This window comes from Thamnophis sirtalis, unplaced genomic scaffold (genome assembly GCF_051295495.1).
Source record: "Thamnophis sirtalis isolate CommonGarterSnake01/CBP01778 unplaced genomic scaffold, rThaSir2_p1.2 scaffold_6, whole genome shotgun sequence".
Lineage (NCBI taxonomy): Eukaryota > Metazoa > Chordata > Lepidosauria > Squamata > Natricidae > Thamnophis > Thamnophis sirtalis.
Genome location: NW_028261386.1, coordinates 35,636,691 through 35,654,574, shown reverse-complemented (window position 1 = coordinate 35,654,574; position 17,884 = coordinate 35,636,691). Strand labels below are relative to the sequence as shown.

Genomic DNA, 17,884 nt, shown 5'->3' with positions numbered 1-17,884 from the left:
AGGGCATACAAGAGATTACTAGAGGTTAAGTTAAAGGAAGAACAAGTTAAAGAAACTATGATAGCTTGGGGAAAATTTTTGGACATGGGCTTGAACTAGAGAAATGGCAGAAATTGTGGTCTCAAAATCATAAAATGACAATGTCAACAGCATACAAGGAAAATTTGTATAAGATGTTTTACAGGTGGCACCTACCCCCAACGAGAATAGCAAGAATGTTCAAGAACAAGTCGGAAAAGTGTTGGAAATGTCATCAGGCACCGGGCTCATATTACCATATGTGGTGGACCTGCATAGAAGCTAAAAGATATTGGACTAAAATCCACACATGGTTGGAGAAAATAAAACAAAAACACATAGACTTTAAACCAGAGATTTTTTTTATTAGGAATCATACCAGAAACATATAATAAAGATCTGAAGTATTTCATTGTAAATGTTTTAATGGCAGCTAGAATTCTATTTGCAAAAAAATGGAAAAATGAGAAAATACCAACGCAGGAGGAAGTTATTTGAAAAATAATGGAATGTGCTGAAATGAGTAAAATGACGTTCAAAATTAGAGAACAAGAAGATGAACATTTTTATAAGGTATGGATTATAAGGATTTGTTCTATCAGTGGTTAGATAAAAAACATTGAAATGAAAAATTTTGGAGAAGTTTTTCACATTGTAAGAATAATAGAATGATAGGTGATATCATAAAGACATATTATTAAATAGATTTATAATGATGCAATGGAATATATATGTATGTATGTATGTATGTATGTATGTACGTATGTATCGAATGTTTAGAATATTTAGTTTAAAATGAAGGAATAACAATTGGAGTTGAAGATATGATGTACAATGATAATAATGTATCTATGAATATTTGATGGACAATCTGTGATTTTATATACAACTGAAAGTGGTCATGCATAAGTATTCTTTCATATTGTAAGAAAAATAGTATGAGATAGGTGATACTATAAAGACATATTATTACTAAATAGACTAATAATGACGCAATGGAATGTTGGTATATACATGAATCTAATCTCTAGAATATGTGTTTAAAATGAAGGAATAACAATTGTAGCTGAACATATGATCTAAAGTGATAACAATGTACCTATGTATACCTGATGGACAATCTGTGACTTTATATATAATTGAAAGCGGTGATGCACAAATGCTTGTAACCAAACGTCATGCTATATGTATATGTAATTGATGATGGTTTTATGTTTCATATCTTGTTTGTCTTTGTCTAAAAATAAAAAAAACTTTTATACAAAAAAAGTCCCATTGAATTAAATGACAGATACTCCTAGGTAAGTGCAACTTTAGCTTTATTCATACCTAACAAATTACAACATTTATCTTTAATTGTATGTCTGTATATATGTTCTGCCTATTGTTTTTATAAATAACTTAACATGGCAGACATACCTAATACTATTTCCTCTTCCTGTTTTCTCCACAACATCAACCCCATAAGGTGGGTCAGGCTGACAGTGACTGGCCCAAAGTCAGTCAACCACTCTTGGTTTCTAGCCTGAAGTCTTAACCATTAGATCAAACCAGCTCTTATTTCATAACATATCAGAATGTTATGAGTTTGAATAAAACTGATTCATTATATAATTGTGTATGTGTAGCTTGTATAATTTATGACACTATTTTTAAATGAATAGTAGAGTGCATTAATTCTTGCTGGAGCGTGCCCATTAGAATTCACAAACAAAGTGTTCCTTTTTAAAAAATATACTATTTGAAAATTGAAAGTAAAGTCAAGATGCTGAGGAAAATATCAGACAGGAAGGACTCAAGTAACTCCAGATCATCCAAACATTCAGTTGTTTTTCTTTTATACTGCACGATTTCAATATATGCTTTGAACATCAGTGTCATATGAATGGAATTGTACCTTACTTTTAAAACACTGCAGCTGCCATAGGCTTTTCCTGTTTTCTCCAGTTGTCTATGTTTGGGGACTTATAAAGTTGTGTCTTGATATTACGCAGCCTTCCAAAGGCTTGGATGCAACACTCTTTTCAAGTCTTTTTTGCATCTGAACTATAAGTATAATAAGTATATAAGTACTTATTAAGTATATAAGTATAATAGTAACAATACAATTGAGTTGGAAGAGACCTCGGAGGTCTTATAGTCCAACCCCCTGCCAAACCCCTATAGAGTGACATTTTTCTACTGTATGTAACACCAGGTTTATTCAATCTGCTTGTCTTGTGTTTGGGGAAACTGACTCCCCACAGGATCTCTCAGTTAGATTCCTTCCATTTCTATCCAAATCACTATAAACAAGCCTGTTGTCAAGTCTCCAATAAATAGCAATAGCAATAGCAGTTAGACTTATATACCGCTTCATAGAGCTTTCAGCCCTCTCTAAGTGGTTTACAGAGTCAGCATATCACCCCCCACAGTCTGGGTCCTCATTTCACCCACCTCGGAAGGATGGAAGGCTGAGTCAACCTTGAGCCGGTGAGATTAGAACCGCTGAACTGCAGATAACAGTCAGCTGAAGTGGCCTGCAGTACTGCACCCTAACCACTGCACCACCTCGGCAGGGCTGAGAGTGAAGGTTCATTCTCCATGCTTGTGGGTTGGTTTCCAAATGTTCCATTACCAGGCTAGGTAACATCTTCAGCAGAGTTAGGGGATGTCAGCGTTGTTCTGTTTTTAAGGGCTCTATGTAGTCAGTAGGTCTTGTGATGGTGAGGTCATGTCAAGTGAGGGTCCCATCAGGTCAGGATCTTGTGATGGGTCAGGTGTGGGTGTGTCAAGTCTTGTATTGGGTCAGGTGTGAATCACCAGTGAGAGTCTTGTGATGGGTCTTGTGATGGGGAATTTACATCAGGTGAGGGTGATTGGGAGATGAAGTGCTGGCTGGGGTGGGGGTTTGCTTGGGTTGGTTGAGGGTTGGTGCTGTCTCTGGTTGGCTGTGCAGTTGATTTGGATTCTGAGGGGTCCATAGGCTGGTTTCTGGTCAATGTGTCTGTTGATGGAATTGCTTGTGGAGTGCTAGGCTTCGATGAACTCATGAGTGTGGTGGGTGATAGCATGGCCAATGATTTTTGTGTTGCTCCAATTGAACTGGGGCTATTTGGCATCAATGTGTGTAGAGATTAAGGATTTGGGATTCAGAAAGATTTGGAAACCAAGCTTGCAAAACGAACCTTCACCCTCCTCCTACATCTGAATTACAGATATTCACCACTATTGTGAATGGCAGGGCTGTACAGGGTGGGCTTTCCTCCTCCATCCTTCCCATAGATCCAGTAAGAGATTCAACCCTCTCATAATGACCAGACAGTTACAAATTTCCTATCTGAATTAGCAAAGCAATAACTATAGGAACAGACAGTATTCTTTTATACTAGAAAGTACTACAATATACAGGTTCAAAAATAACTTTAAACAAATTTCCTTATTGAACCCAGTAGGCGTGGATTCCTTTCTGTGCTCTGAAAGGATTGCTAAGAGCTAGCAGTTGTCTTTTCACACATATAGTACAATGAGAAGTGTCCTTAAAAGAGCAGGACATTTCAAAAGCACAGTACGTAACAGACCTAACCAACTCTTTCCATTCTTTTGCAAAAAGACCACAGTCACTGCACAGAGTTTCATGGAATTGCTTTTCTCCAATTTCCTTTCTGGCAATTTGATCTTTATTTGGGGGGTCAGGCCTCTTCCATCCTGGCCTGTTTGGATTATTTTTCTTGGCCATGTAAACTACCATTCTCCTCTCCATTCATCCTAATCAGTTGGGCAATGCCCTTGCTGACAAAGCTTGCCACCCTTTCTACCCATGTTAAGTGGGCTGCTCACTTCCCTTGATAAATACAGGAAAGCTGGACATAATTCACCAGGCAGAAAATCTAGTGCTTTATTCTTTTCTTTCTTACTCATAGATAATCTACTGCCTCTCATAATTTAAAGCTTTGATTTACAGTGTTTCCTTTCTCTCTCAGCTAGCAATTTGCTTTACTCTTTTGCTTGCCCTGCTTTCAGACTAAATTTATCTTCTTTCTCTCCTGTGCATATATTTATGTATATATCTAAGATTATATTTATGTATATATCTAAGATTTGCCTAGAAGCTTGTGGATTGATTGTCATTCATCTGTAGTGTATCTGGAATCTCCATAAAGCTGGTCTTTTTTTTGCTGAAAGCACTGCAGCTCTGCAGAGATTGCCTTGTCTTTACTCCTGTCTCAATTCTCTCTGCCTCTCCCTGGAGTAAAGACAAAGTAAGGCAATCATAGGTTAACCTCAAGCTGCTTTGTAGGATTTGAAGTATGGAAATGATGGAAACATGTAACTGTCCTTGTAGGTAACCAGAGGTAGCTTTCCACTGCCTTTAGCGATGTAATTAATTGGGTTTCTTAGTGAACAGCTAGCCAGTAAGCACCAGGGAAATATCAAAATCAATATCTCACAACTTTAAGATATGTGGACTTAAGTCATAGAATTCCTCAGTCAGCATATTAGCTAGGGAATTTGGGGTGTTAAAGTCTACATATCAAGGTTGAGAAGCTCAGTCCATGCATATCAGACAGCAACAACTAAGATTTAGCAGTTCAACAATTTGTGTTTTAAAAGGCCCAGCTTCCATAGGATGGAAGAATCTGTTTTGGTAGGAGTTTTAATAGTTATCAAATGTTCAGACTTAAAATACATAATACCTGCTAGAAAGTCATGACTTCAGGTTTGGATGGCATGAATATTTATGGTATGATAAGTTCAAGTTAAAGTGCACTTTAAAAATAATGTTATTATATGTGTCATATTGGAATACATTATAAACTCAGGTTGTGCCAGAAATCACTATTATGGATCTCAGCTCAAGAAGTATATTACAGAACAGAAATGGCAAATAAAGATAAATGGTTGAGGTATTGGAAAATTTCCAGGGGAATTTAAAATCAAATCAATAGAACAATTAATAGGAGAAAGATATAGTTGTGGATGGTTTTCCCATTTATGGTTATATGAAAGTTTTAACATGAATAAAAATACTTGTGGTATTGTACAAAGTAAATCAGAATTTGAAATATTGATGATGGACATATAATTGCTAAAACACACAAACTTTTATTGAAATTTGAAACAGGAAGAACAGGTTAAAGTGGGCTAAGAATTTTGTTATAATGTATATGTATCAATGGGAAAATATATGATTAAAGGAGCTGAAATTTACATTGTGTTATGATCTAAAAGACAATTATACAATGTGTATGGGTGGTATATGATATCAGAGAAATTATCTCAAATGTTTAAAGGCACTTGAAATGTATGTTGGAAATATGAACAACATGAAGGGAGAAAATATCTTGCTTGGCAGACATGTAAAAAAAGCTTTTAAAAATGGATTTAGATACCTAGTTTGATACAGAGGATTTTAAAGATTGATATTCAGTTGAAGCCAGAACCTTTCCTTTTAGGATTAATGGATAGTTAGAAAAAGCTATGGAAATGATTTATGATTCTGTGGTGCAATTACTATATGCACAGAGGTGGAAAGCTTCAATACTACCCACTGTGGAAAAATAGTTGGTGAAGTTTACAGATTTTTCTGAAATGGATAAATCGATTTCTTCGATTAGAGAAAATAAGTTATCTACATTTATTGGTATCTGGAAGCCTCTTATGGTGTTTGTTTTTTGTGTGCTTAAAAATGAAAAAAATTGAACATGATTTATGGTTCTGAGGATTAGACAGGATAAATTATAGAAGGAAGAATAATACAATGTGTCTAGACCACCATAAGCAGAGCTGGGGTATTGCGCTACATGCTTTTCTAGAAATTACTTAATACATTTATTATTCAACTTCGTTTCTTAATGGCTTCCATTTCCTAGCTCTATAAATAGCTTCTAGTTCTTTCTTGACCTTTGTAGTGTTTGTCTCTACCTGCAAAGAATACGTTATGGGATTTCTTTCCAAGGACTGCAAAGGTCTTCAGATTTAAAGGTGAAAAGATGCTTCAGAATGGACACGGGTGCACATGTAATGCCTGTCTGCTGATTCTTAAGCCAAATGCAACTTTGCAGAGGAAATCTGAGAATTGGCTGTAGAGGGCAATGAGACATTCACAGGAAAAGATGCTGCTGTTTTAAGAAGTTGCAGATGGATCTTACAGGCGTTCTTCAGAACCTGTTTGCCTTGGAATCCAAAGCATAGCACAGTGTCATCAAAAAAGCACAACAAAGAATGTTCTTTCTGTGCCAACTTAGAAAGCTCAAACTGTCAGCCTCTGTTTCGCTATTTGCTTTCAGCTGCCATTGAAATGGGGAGGGGGGCCTGGTATTTTGGAAGGGAAGTTTTAAGTACAGGAGAGGGAAGGGAAGGGAAGTTTTAAGTACAGGAGAGATTGTACAAAGGAGGTTTTGTTCTCACCATTTACTGCGCATGCTGGAGATAGTGATTGGGGTGGCCAAGGCCAACTGTCCTGCATACCAACCTGATGATGCTTTTTGAAGATGGAACTCACGTGACACCTAAGGGATTTGCAGATTGGAGTGTGGGATGGGGTTACCAGGGGAAGGGGGTTGGGTCACATATTGATATGTATGATTTGCCTCAGATCTTGCTTTGCTTAGCTGCTATCTTTTCATAACCAGTAAAAGTACTCTTAATTCTGCAAAATGGAGTTAAGTGGTTTCTTTCTTGGTTGCTGAGGGAGGCTGGCTTGACACCAAGTAGCTGCTGATACAGTTCTACAGAGGAATTATTGAGTCTGTCATCTGCACCTCTATAACTGTCTGGTTTGGTTCTGCAACCCAACAAGACAGACACAGACTTCAGAGGATAATCAGAACTGCAGAAAAATCAATTACTACCAACCTGCCTTCCATTGAGGACCTGTATACTACATGAGTCAAAAAGAGGGCCATGGAAATATTTACAGACTCCTCACATCATGGACATAAGTTGTTTCAACTTCTACCCTCAAAATGACACTATAGAGCACTGCGTACCACAATTAAACACAAGAACAGTTTTTTCACGAATGCCATCACTCTGCTAAACAAGTAATTCCCTCAATACTGTCAAACTATTTACAAGTCTGCATTACTATTACTATTAATCTTCTCATCGTTGTTATCACCAGTCTCCTTCCACTATGACTGAATGACTGTAACTTTGTTGCTTGTATTCTTACATTCTTATATTGATTGTTTCCTAGTATATTTGATTGCTTACTTGTACCCTATGACTATCATTAAGTATTGTACCTTATGATTCATGACAAAAGCATCTTTTCCTTTATTATACACTAAGAGCAAATCCACCAAAGACAAATTCCTTGTGTGCCCAATCACACTAGTCCAATAAAGAATTGTATTCTGTTCTATTCTATTCTTCCTTTAGGCATGACTTAGAGGAAATTCTTAATTCCACTGATTGACACCTTTCCTTTTTTTCTGTGTTTTCCTAGCTGCTGAATTCAGAATGAAGGGGAAATTAATGCTCTTGCTGATGTTTCTCCAGGGACTAAGATTTTTCATCAATAAATGTTCCAATTACAGATGGGCTACTTTTCACTTTCTGCCTGAACTGTTATCAAGTAGAAGAATGTTGCGCACAATTGGATAAGTAGGTCAGGTCTGAATATCACTGAACCTAACTGAATATAATTAGGCATTTTTCTTGCCATTGTTTTCAGAACTTGTGCTTCTGATATTTTCATACACTCTGTTTTTTTAAAAAATTCTGTTGTGCTTAGGAATTCATCCTGAGAATGCCTATCACGCCCATCACCCAATAGAGTGATGAGAGTGAAAGAGATTTGCTGGCAGGAGCAACGGCTCCTTCTGTGCCATGTTCCAGAACAGGTGATATCTCCCTGGCCTAGCAGGCAGTCCTCTCACAAAGACACAGTTTCACGCAATGTAGTTAAAAAGGGAAAGACAAGCTTTCATCCAAGTCTTTGCTTCTGCATTTTTCATTAACATCACATATTAATATTTTATCCGTGGTGGTGAGGTGGGAAAAGGGATTATGTAGTGGACAAAACGTGTGTCTCAAAATAGAATATTTTTACCTTGCGCAACAGAGAAACTTGTAGTTAAATTAAATATTTAGAAACACGGAAAACAAGGGGAGCTGTAAAAAGCTGCAATTTTTCATGTCACCTCCTGCTGCTGTGCCAAAAAAAGCTCCTACACCCATCAGTCAGCAAAATCCTTTAATTGACTTTTCCTAGTCGTTCATTTATATCCAAGAGCTGCAGGAATCCTGGCAAGAGGCTAGTAGCAATTTGGAATGCAGACGTTCACTTGCTAATGCTGATGCTCCAGATTCTATTCTAAAGCTATGAATATGAACGCAGAGACATGCAAAACAACTGAAGCATCATATAGCCAAAAATGAAACTGTGAACGAGGCGGTCCTACGTCAAGCTCAGATGCAGCAAGAATTCCCTGTTGGCCCATTGCAACCTGCCAAGGTTGAATGATGGAAGCATATATTCCTCAATATCTATCTGATTTTGCATGCCAGAATTTTGAATTGCAGGTAGTCCTCCATTTACAACCACAATTGCGCCCCAAATTTCTGTTGTGAAGTGAGTTTTCTTGCCACTATTGTTAAGTCAGTCACTGCAGTTGTTAAGTTAGTAACCTGGTTGTTAAGTGAATCCGGCTTCCCATTAACTTCACTTATCAAAAAGTCATAAAAGGTGATCACATGACCCCGGCACACAGCAACTGTCATAAGTATGAGCTAGTTGCCAAACATCTGAATTTTTATCACATGAACATGGGGATCATACAAAAGTTGTTGTCAGGAGTCCAAATAGCATCCAAAAGTAAATCAGAGTCCAAGGCAAAGTATTGCTCAAAGTTCCAATTTATTAAGAAAGCCATTTTGGCACATCTGGGAAAACCCAAATCTGAAAGTTTCCCAATTTTCCCCACCCAGTTGAAAGTTCAAGATCTTGCCCCCCTACTCTCAAGTTCATCACATGGTCCAATCTTCGACTGCCATGCTGGCAGTTCCACCGATCCAATTCTGGTCAAGTGCAGAGGTGCAGAGATAAAGGATGACCTTGGCTGTCTAGAAAGAATTTTGTTGTGACTGCATAGTATGTGACACCTTACAATCCCCCTCCCATTTCCCCACAATAGAAAATGCATAGCAGAAGAATAGAAAGTGTGGCAGGCCAAAGACCCAAAAGAAAAGATGGCTGCAGGCCTGACAGTTGTAACTGTGAAAAATGGTTTTTTTTTCAGTGCTATTGTGACTTTGAACGATCACTAAATGAACTGTTGTAAGTTGAGGAGTACCTGTACAGCAGACAACTTGAGACACTTAGAACAATTAGTGCAGATATTTCTGGGCTATGCTGTGTCTCACCTTATTCTGTAGTCTCCTCCACACTACAGTCTTTATTAAGTTCATGTAGAGAGATGCCTAGCTGCATTGCAAGATGTTAAAATCTGCTCCCGCTTTCATGCATACCAAAGTAGATTATTTCCATCTTTCTTATGAGGTGGGTATGTATGACATCTTTAGTGTCATTTGTAGTATCACAGACTGGCACATACTGTCCGTGGTGGCACAGTGGTTAGAATGCAGTGCTGTAGGCTACTTCTGCTGACTGCCGGCTGGATGATTTTAAGAGGATATAATGAAATGCCATAATATAGATTTACTTTAAATTTAGAATAATTTATATAAAAGGATGTAATAACAGTTAGAGTCAAGTGAATGTTTATATATATTTGAATGTTTATATATTTACATTTTTGTTGTATTTGTGCTGATAAATAAATAAAGGGAGACTAATATAGATCTATTTCAAGCTATTTAGCTCTCATCAGCTAGCCATACCCTTACTGGGATTTGAACCTGGGCTACATTACATACTAGGCAGACTTCTTAGCCATTAGGCCACAGGCTCTTATCCGTTATCAGTGAAGCCAGGGTGAAAGGTATCTATTAGATTTCTTTTACAACCCCCGGTTGTAATGGCTAAGAAGTCTGCCTAGTATGTAATATAGCCCAGGTTCAAATCCCAGTAAGGGTATGGCTAGCTGATGAGAGCTAAATAGCTTGAAATAGATCTATATTAGTCTCCCTTTATTTATTTATCAGCACAAATACAACAAAAATGTAACAAAAAGGCAACAGTAAAAATATTGGGTTTCTGCCTGGATGGTCTCTTGTGACGAGCCGAAGGACAGAGAATGGAAGTAGTGATCTTCCTCCCATATTTGGGGCCTACCGGGGGTTGTAAAAGAAATCTAATATATAAATATATAAATATATAAATATATAAATATATAAATATATAGATATATAGATATATAGATATATAGATATATAGATATATAGATATATAGATATATAGATATATAGATATATAGATATATAGATATATAGATATATAGATATATAGATATATAGATATATAGATATATAGATATATAAATGTATGTATGTATGTATGTATGTATGTATGTATGTATGTATGTATGTATGTATGTATGTGAATTTGTGTAAATTGCAAGTGGGGACTATTGTGGGGAAGCACAAAGCTTTGTAACCAATCGACATACTGTATGTAACTGGAGGATGATTTTTATGTATTGTGTGTGTCTATGTCTGTTTGTTTTGTTTGTTTAAAAATAAAAATATATTAAAAAAACAAATATCTTCTATCCATTTCTCTATAATTGCATTCAGCTACCTTCATGGTGTATATAATACTACTGAAACCTGACAGTTACTTAGCAAAAGCATTTCATTTCCCTGGTATTATTTTTTTCTTCGGTTTTTTTAAAACTGCAGATATAAGGAGTTAGGACTAATTTTGATAAGAGACAGTAGCAAAGATAGCTGTAAGCAATGAAATGATGGGGAGACAATAACTATATGGTTTATATTAATGACTCCATAAATAAATCTCCCACATCGTTTGTTTCTTTCAAAGATGTGGAAACAATCCTAGACTAGAATACTTGGAAAACATTAGACTCCAAGGATGATTCATAAATTCACCAAATTGCACTTGTATGCCTCTTCAATATTCATCAGAACTGTATTAAACCTAATAAATTGTTTAAAGTGAAGGTTGGTAGATCATTAGGCAGCTCTATATTCCTATGCAAGTGGCCAATGCTATGTTGCCCTCTTCCACAAACATAGCAGAATATTTTCTTGGCACACATGTTGAGGAGAATAGATGTGTAGGGAAGACACTCTGAGAGAAGACTCCCTCCTTCCACCCTGCCAACAGAAAAACGAAGTGCTGCTCTCTCTGAAAGAGGCCTTGCGTTGTGTAGCAGTGGGAAGGGGAAAGTTTATGCTGTTTGCTGAGCTGAACTGTGGTGCCAGTTGCAAAGGGGACAGAGGTCACTTTGGCCCAACTACCGTACATACAAAGACCTATGAACCTTTCTTTTCCTATACAATCACCTGGCCTCTTCAATGTCCTCTTGTAAAGAAGCGGCTCCACAAATATATATTTCAACAGAGAAGGAAATGTGCAAAACATCACTGGATCTTGAGGTAACAAGCTTTGTCCCAACTATTAGATTTCTGAAAGACAAATGGCATATTTCATTTTCATGAATACCTCTACATTATGCTTTTAGCAATAGCAATAGCAGTTATACTTATATACCGCTTCATAGGGCTTTCAGCCCTCTCTAACCAGTTTACAGAGTCAGCATATTGCCCCCACAGTCTGGGTCCTCATTTTACCCACCTCGGAAGGTTGGAAGGCTGAGTCAACCTTGAGCTGGTGAGATTTGAACCGCTGAACTGCAGTTAGCAGTCAGCTGAAGTGGCCTGCAGTACTGCACTCTAACCACTGTGCCACCTCGGCTCCTCCACAATTTGCTCAGATGTTATTTTAAATCCCCTATAATGTGAACCTTGCCAATAAGAATGAAAAAAGCACTAGGGTGACATGATAGCAGTGTTCCAATATCTAATTTACAATATTCACAAAGAAGAGTCTACCTGAAGGCAGGGCAAGAAGCAATTGATGGAAATGAATCAGGGAGAGGAGCAACCTAGAACTAGATAGAACAATTAATCAATGGAACAATTTGCCTCCAGAAGTTGTGAATGCCACAACATTGGGTGTTTTTAAGAAGAGACTGGATAACCATTTGTCTGAAATGGCATACAGCTTCCGGCCTGAGCAGGGGTTGGACTAGAAGACCTCTAAGGTCCCTTTCAACTCTGTTGTTTTGTTAAAAATTGGCTTTACTTAAAATCCTGGGAGTTCAAATCTATTCATCTGGAGGATCAGTCAGAGAAGAAGAGCAGGAGGGAAATCACTTGGTCAGGCTTGCAAGCTCAGAAGGACCCTTCAACTTAACTTGCTTTTTTCATTTGTATTTTTGTGCTCAAAATAATTCACTTTTTTCTCTTTTTCATCTTTGGTGCCTGATTATCTTTTCAAGGACCTTTTCTTATTGTTATTATCGTTAGGCACCTCAAAAAGAGTAATTGGCCCAAGATTCATGGATCTCTGAGAATAACAGAGTTGGAAGATTGCTCATGCAGGAAACCCTATTCAATTTCAGAAAAATGGTTGTCCAATCTCTTCTTAAAAAGCTCCTGTGTTGGAGCACCTACAACTTCTGGAGACAAGTTGTTCCACTGATTAATTGTTCTGTCAGGAACAATTAGTTCTAGGTTGGTTCTTTTTATTGCTTAATTTCCATTTATTGCTTTTTGTTCTGCCTTCAGGTGCTTTGAAAAATAAGTTGACCTGATCTTCTTTGTGGCATCCCTTAGATATTGGAAGACTACTATCATGTCACCCTAAGGCATGCTGGAAAGCATCCAGTTTACAGACAGCCTACTTAAGAGTGCTTCCACAGGGCAAGCTGTACTGCTCCTTAAATGGTGCCATGCTCCTCTGATCCCATGGCATTATGATAATTTGTTCTCTTGTTGACCAAGGGCACATTCAGATGGCCATGTAAAAATGTGGCCTAACAATCCTTCAGACACTCATCTGATGCAAAATCTACCTTGTCACTCCACATGCTTCCGCTACCTTCAAAGCATTTTGCTTGTCATCCAAGAAGCTTCTTCAGTTCTGATTCAATTGTGGGGAATGGAAGGCAGATAAATCATAAATCTGAAGGTAGATATACTGAAGCCCTCCACTTCATCTCTTGATTGGCAATGATTCCTACTAAGCCCAGTGGGCTTCCAGAAAGAAACTACCCGCTGAAAGGAAATTATATCTTTGATGCTTCTAAACCTGGGCTTTATGATAGAGAAGATGGATGCTATGAATTTCAAGGGGCAAACTTAAACAACCTTCTGAATGTTGGAAACAGAAGCTACCAAGGAGTCAGATACAAAATATTGTGAAGTGATCCTTTAAAATTCATACCAATGTTTAAAAAGAGGAGGTACCACATGAAAGAAGATGAAACAGCTCGGCTTTTTAATGAGGGGGCTGAACCAGTAAGGTCAAGATTTCATCTTCAAATATAACTCCTATCGAGAGACATCATGAAAGTGGCTGTACCCACTGGGAGAGATAACAGCCTTATTAACTAAACAGCAATACTGGGTTTTATTTTCTTTATATAAATGGCTATTAATGCCATATACTCTTTCATAACAAGCTAATGAGGACAGAAGTAGGATCTGTGGGCTACTTTTTTATTTTCTATAGAACTGCATGCTTGGCAAACTGTTGGTAATTTGATTTCCAGTGGTCTAACTAAGCGCATATATTCACACACATTCATCAAGTGTTAAGAAAGAAAATTCAGTTGATATCCTGCCTTACCTCCAGGAGCTCAAGAAAACCTATATAGCATTTCTTCCTCCATTATTTCCTCATAACTTTAAACTCTGTAAGCTAGATTGATTAAGAGATAGAGAAATATTACTGTTATTATTATTGTTGTTCATCACACAGCCAGCCAGATGTTCAGGCTGGATTTGGCATTTCCATCCACCTACTGTGTCCTTTCCAAGGACGTAGGATAGGGAGATCTGAATGTTTGATAGTGTTACAGATAGCATTACAGGATGTAAGCTGTTCCAAGTAAAGCTGCCTTATTATTATTTAATGATAGCTTATTATTATTATATAGCTTTTTAATTAATTTGTAATATGGCATACAAAGAGAATACAAAAGTAAATATTAGGGAAATTAAGGAAGGAAAAAGGGAAGTAGATAGTGGGGGAAAACAAAGGAAAAAGAAAAAAAGGCATTGACTATCAACTCCTTTGGTGCAATAAAATAAGACATTAACATCTACCCTCATCTTTTTACTTATTCATAATAATATTAACTAGCCAAACTAGTCAATAACAACGAATCTATCTAATCATTGAAACCCCAAATCAAAGTTTCATTTTTTCCCATCTCAAGCAAAAAGTTCAGAAGCGGTTTCCAAGTAGAAATAAAGGTATTTGTGTATTTTTCATTGATCAAGATTTGATCAAGAATTCTGGAGACTTCAGTTCCCAGAATTCACCAGCCAGGACACAAAATTGAGGGAAAACAGGAGTAGCTAAGTAACTTAGAGTAAAAGTCTCTTCTAGGAGAAATATAACAGCTAGTGCCTGGCAAAAACTGTGGTACCGTATCAAATGTCTTGGCAGGAGAACTTCTTAGCATGGTGTTACAAATTACTTTGAAACAGATACTTTATTTGCATTTTTCCACTTGACATTATAATATTTCTTCTACCATATTAGTGGATACTTTCTGTTTCTGATAGAGTTGAATGTATAAGACCACACGGCATATGACTCTACATGCTCCTTTGGGTATCATTTGATTTTTCTTTAACCTACTCTAGGCAAAGCTACTTTCACCTAGTTCCTTCCCCTTGCTCATCTGATCTAACTAGCTGTAAGTGAATTCAACTCTTTGACTGAGGGCACTTTTCCTCAAGGTCTCTGCATTGATCTAGAATCAGCTTCCTTTCACTGTTTTCTCCTAATAGTTACACGGATTTATTTCTGACTCAGCTAAGGTTTAACCCATCTCTGAAACTCTACCCATCTCTGAAGCTCTGCAAAACTTCTTGAGGGGTTTGTTTTCCCACTGTAAACAATGCTTGCTCTACCTGCCATGTGGCTCCTGGGCTTCAGCTAAGTAGGCATTTTATTTTCGGATCCTTAAAGATAAAAGATGGCAGGAGAGTTGGACATACCCACTTCCCAGCCCAAATAGCAACTATGCTGATTGCTTGGAAAGTAACCTGGAAAATACACATTATTCTACAGACGTTACTTTGCAATACAACTGGAGTTGATTTGGGTTGCTTTGACTGTTTGCAGTTCCTTGAACTGTTCCCAAAAGTTGACATAGAGAAAGAGAGAAGAATGACAATGAAATTGTTCCACTCCAGTATTTGGCAGCCTTGGGCACAGTATCAGGTTTCTTGTTTTATTTTTTTCCCCAAGGCCATCTCTCACACACAACTTGCACACATACATTCAACACACATACAACAATCTTCAGCTTCTTCCCCATTCTGATGGGTGCTGTACAATGTAACCATGACAGCAACTATTAGGAAAATTGCCTGGTTACAGATTTACTTTCCTGCTGTCTTTCCACCTAACCTAAGGCTTTTGAGTATAAAAAAAGGAATGGTGGCTTGGCACAATTGCAGCTATCTCTTTATAGTAACTGTTCAAATACCTTGGCAGATAAGCAGACAAACGCTCACAAGATGTACAGTATTGGAAATTGGAGGAAGATCATAACCTACCTTTGGGTGGAGGAAGCATTTGGCTTCATTGAACAACCAGAATTTATTTATTATTGTCTCCCTGTACATGGTTGACTTGTAGGGAGATTCAAATGAATAGTTAAAATTAATTCCATGTTTGTTTTGTTATCTCACCGGCTCAGGGTTGACTCAGCCTTCCATCCTTCCGAGGTGGGTAAAATGAGGACCCAGATTGTTGGGGGCAATATGCTGACTCTCTGTAAAACCGCTTAGAGAGGCCTGAAAGGCCTATGAAGCGGTATAAGTCTACTGCTATAAGTCTACTGCTATTTCTGACAATGATACTTTGCAATTTAATACAAATGAGGAAGCTGCCTATGGGTTGATTAATTGACCAACTATGTCAAGAATCACATGCCCCATTTTTAACAGTCAGGAATAATCATTTTAGTGTGGAAAAAATTAAACAAACTGCATTTATTGTCATAGATTGTGAAATAGTCTTTGATGATGTAAGCATATAATGCCTTAGCAAATCAATGGTCTTTCTACCTCAATACTGTTTTCTTTCCCTACTAGATTTCTCCCAGGCTTATTCTGAGCCATTCCACCACTGTTCCCTCCAAACAGGCCTTGGTAGGAATGACATCTGGGAGCTTTTTCATAGAAAGCAGGTTCTATCCTACAGCTTCTTTCTACAGTATAGTGGTCCTTTATTACTGCATTTCTCCCAAGGCAAGCTTCTAATCTCTAAGGAATTTGCATAAATTAGGGATGGGCAATAAATGGCCTCTCTAGATATTACTGAACATAAAGAAAGATTCTTATAATCAAATGAAATGTGAATTCTTATTTACAGCCAGATTTGCACAGAACAAGCAAGGAAAAAGACAAGACAATCCTGGTCTATTATTATTCCATGGAGGGCTTGGGTATGCTGACCCTGCTTGTCTCTTCTTGCCAGCTACAGCAGCTGAAATGACTAACCAGAAAGAAAAGTGGAGTTACAGCCGAATTATTTCATCATTCTTCTAACAAGACCAATTCCAACATCACTCCTGGGATTAGTTCCCAGTTCCTGCATGCAGTTGTTCTGTTGTATGTGAAAATTATTTACCAGCAGGGATTTCATAGCGGGTAATCAGCAATCCTTGTTGATCAACTGCAAACCATTCTAGTGCTCTAGCTGTGGACCCTCAGCTGGTTATGCTTCAGTGTGTCCATGTCATGCACCTGCTTCTTAAGCTGCTCCAGTTATCTGTTTGCTTTGAAATGCAACTCAAGATGCTCATTAAGACCAATAATGATCTACATGGCATAGGGACTACCTATCTCTTGTGGTGTCATCCTGACCTGTTCATCTGACAGGGTTGCACACTCCGGGTTTCTTCAATCAAGCAGTGCCACCAGACAAGTCCCCATAAGCATATTTTTTCTGTCACGGTGCCCGCCCTCTGAAATGAAGTTCTCCCTGAAATCTGGATGCCTTCCACCCTATTGGTGATCTCCAAGACCTTGAAGTTCTGGCTTTAGGCTAGGAAGTTTGGGAGCTCTTGCTGGGTGCCTGTTGCTGTTGGCTGGATTTGTCAACATCATTGTTTAATTTTATCTAACAATATATCATTGTTTGTGTTTATGCTGTGAGATTTCCAATGTCAGTAGAAGTCCGGCATGTCCAAGATGAATAAATACATAAATAAATAAGAGCATAGTAACATTAAAGTTTATTAATTTACTGAAAAATCATCCATTTTTGAAAGCAACCACAGTTCCAGCAAGGTCTGAGAAACTGTGAGCCAGACATGTTCACATTTTTTCCTTATTAAAAGGAACATCTCTGAAATATGATTGCCTCTGGATTAAAGATGTCAGGAAAATAATGAAATACTATTTATACACATCACAGTTTGAGTATCTAAAATATTTTGTCTTTCTAATTAAAAAGGAATTGTTATCGTGTTTTCATTGGAATTGAGTTTGAGTTGAAAGACCCTCTGCCCAAAATAGACTATAAAACTAGGGATGTGTTATTGAAACTTACTGAGCTCAATTTCTTTGTGACTGTTTTATTTATTTCTGCTTTTGAAGAGAATTGTTATGTATATAGCATTGATGTTTTTATTTCTATTTGGTGCCCAGAGTCACTTGTATGAGATAGATGGACACATAAATAGAATAAACTTAAACCCAATTT

General features: G+C 37.5%; 1 long non-coding RNA gene across 1 annotated transcript in view; it reads left to right on the top strand.

Annotated features, from left to right (window-relative positions):
* The window catches only part of LOC106541749 (uncharacterized), a 45,815-nt gene extending 36,578 nt beyond the window's left edge, over positions 1–9,237 (top strand). The window contains exon 6 of the long non-coding RNA XR_015696921.1: positions 7,451–9,237. This is a non-coding gene — a long non-coding RNA (uncharacterized LOC106541749). The remainder of the gene's footprint in view (positions 1–7,450) is intronic.
* Positions 9,238–17,884: the final 8,647 nt, after the last annotated feature.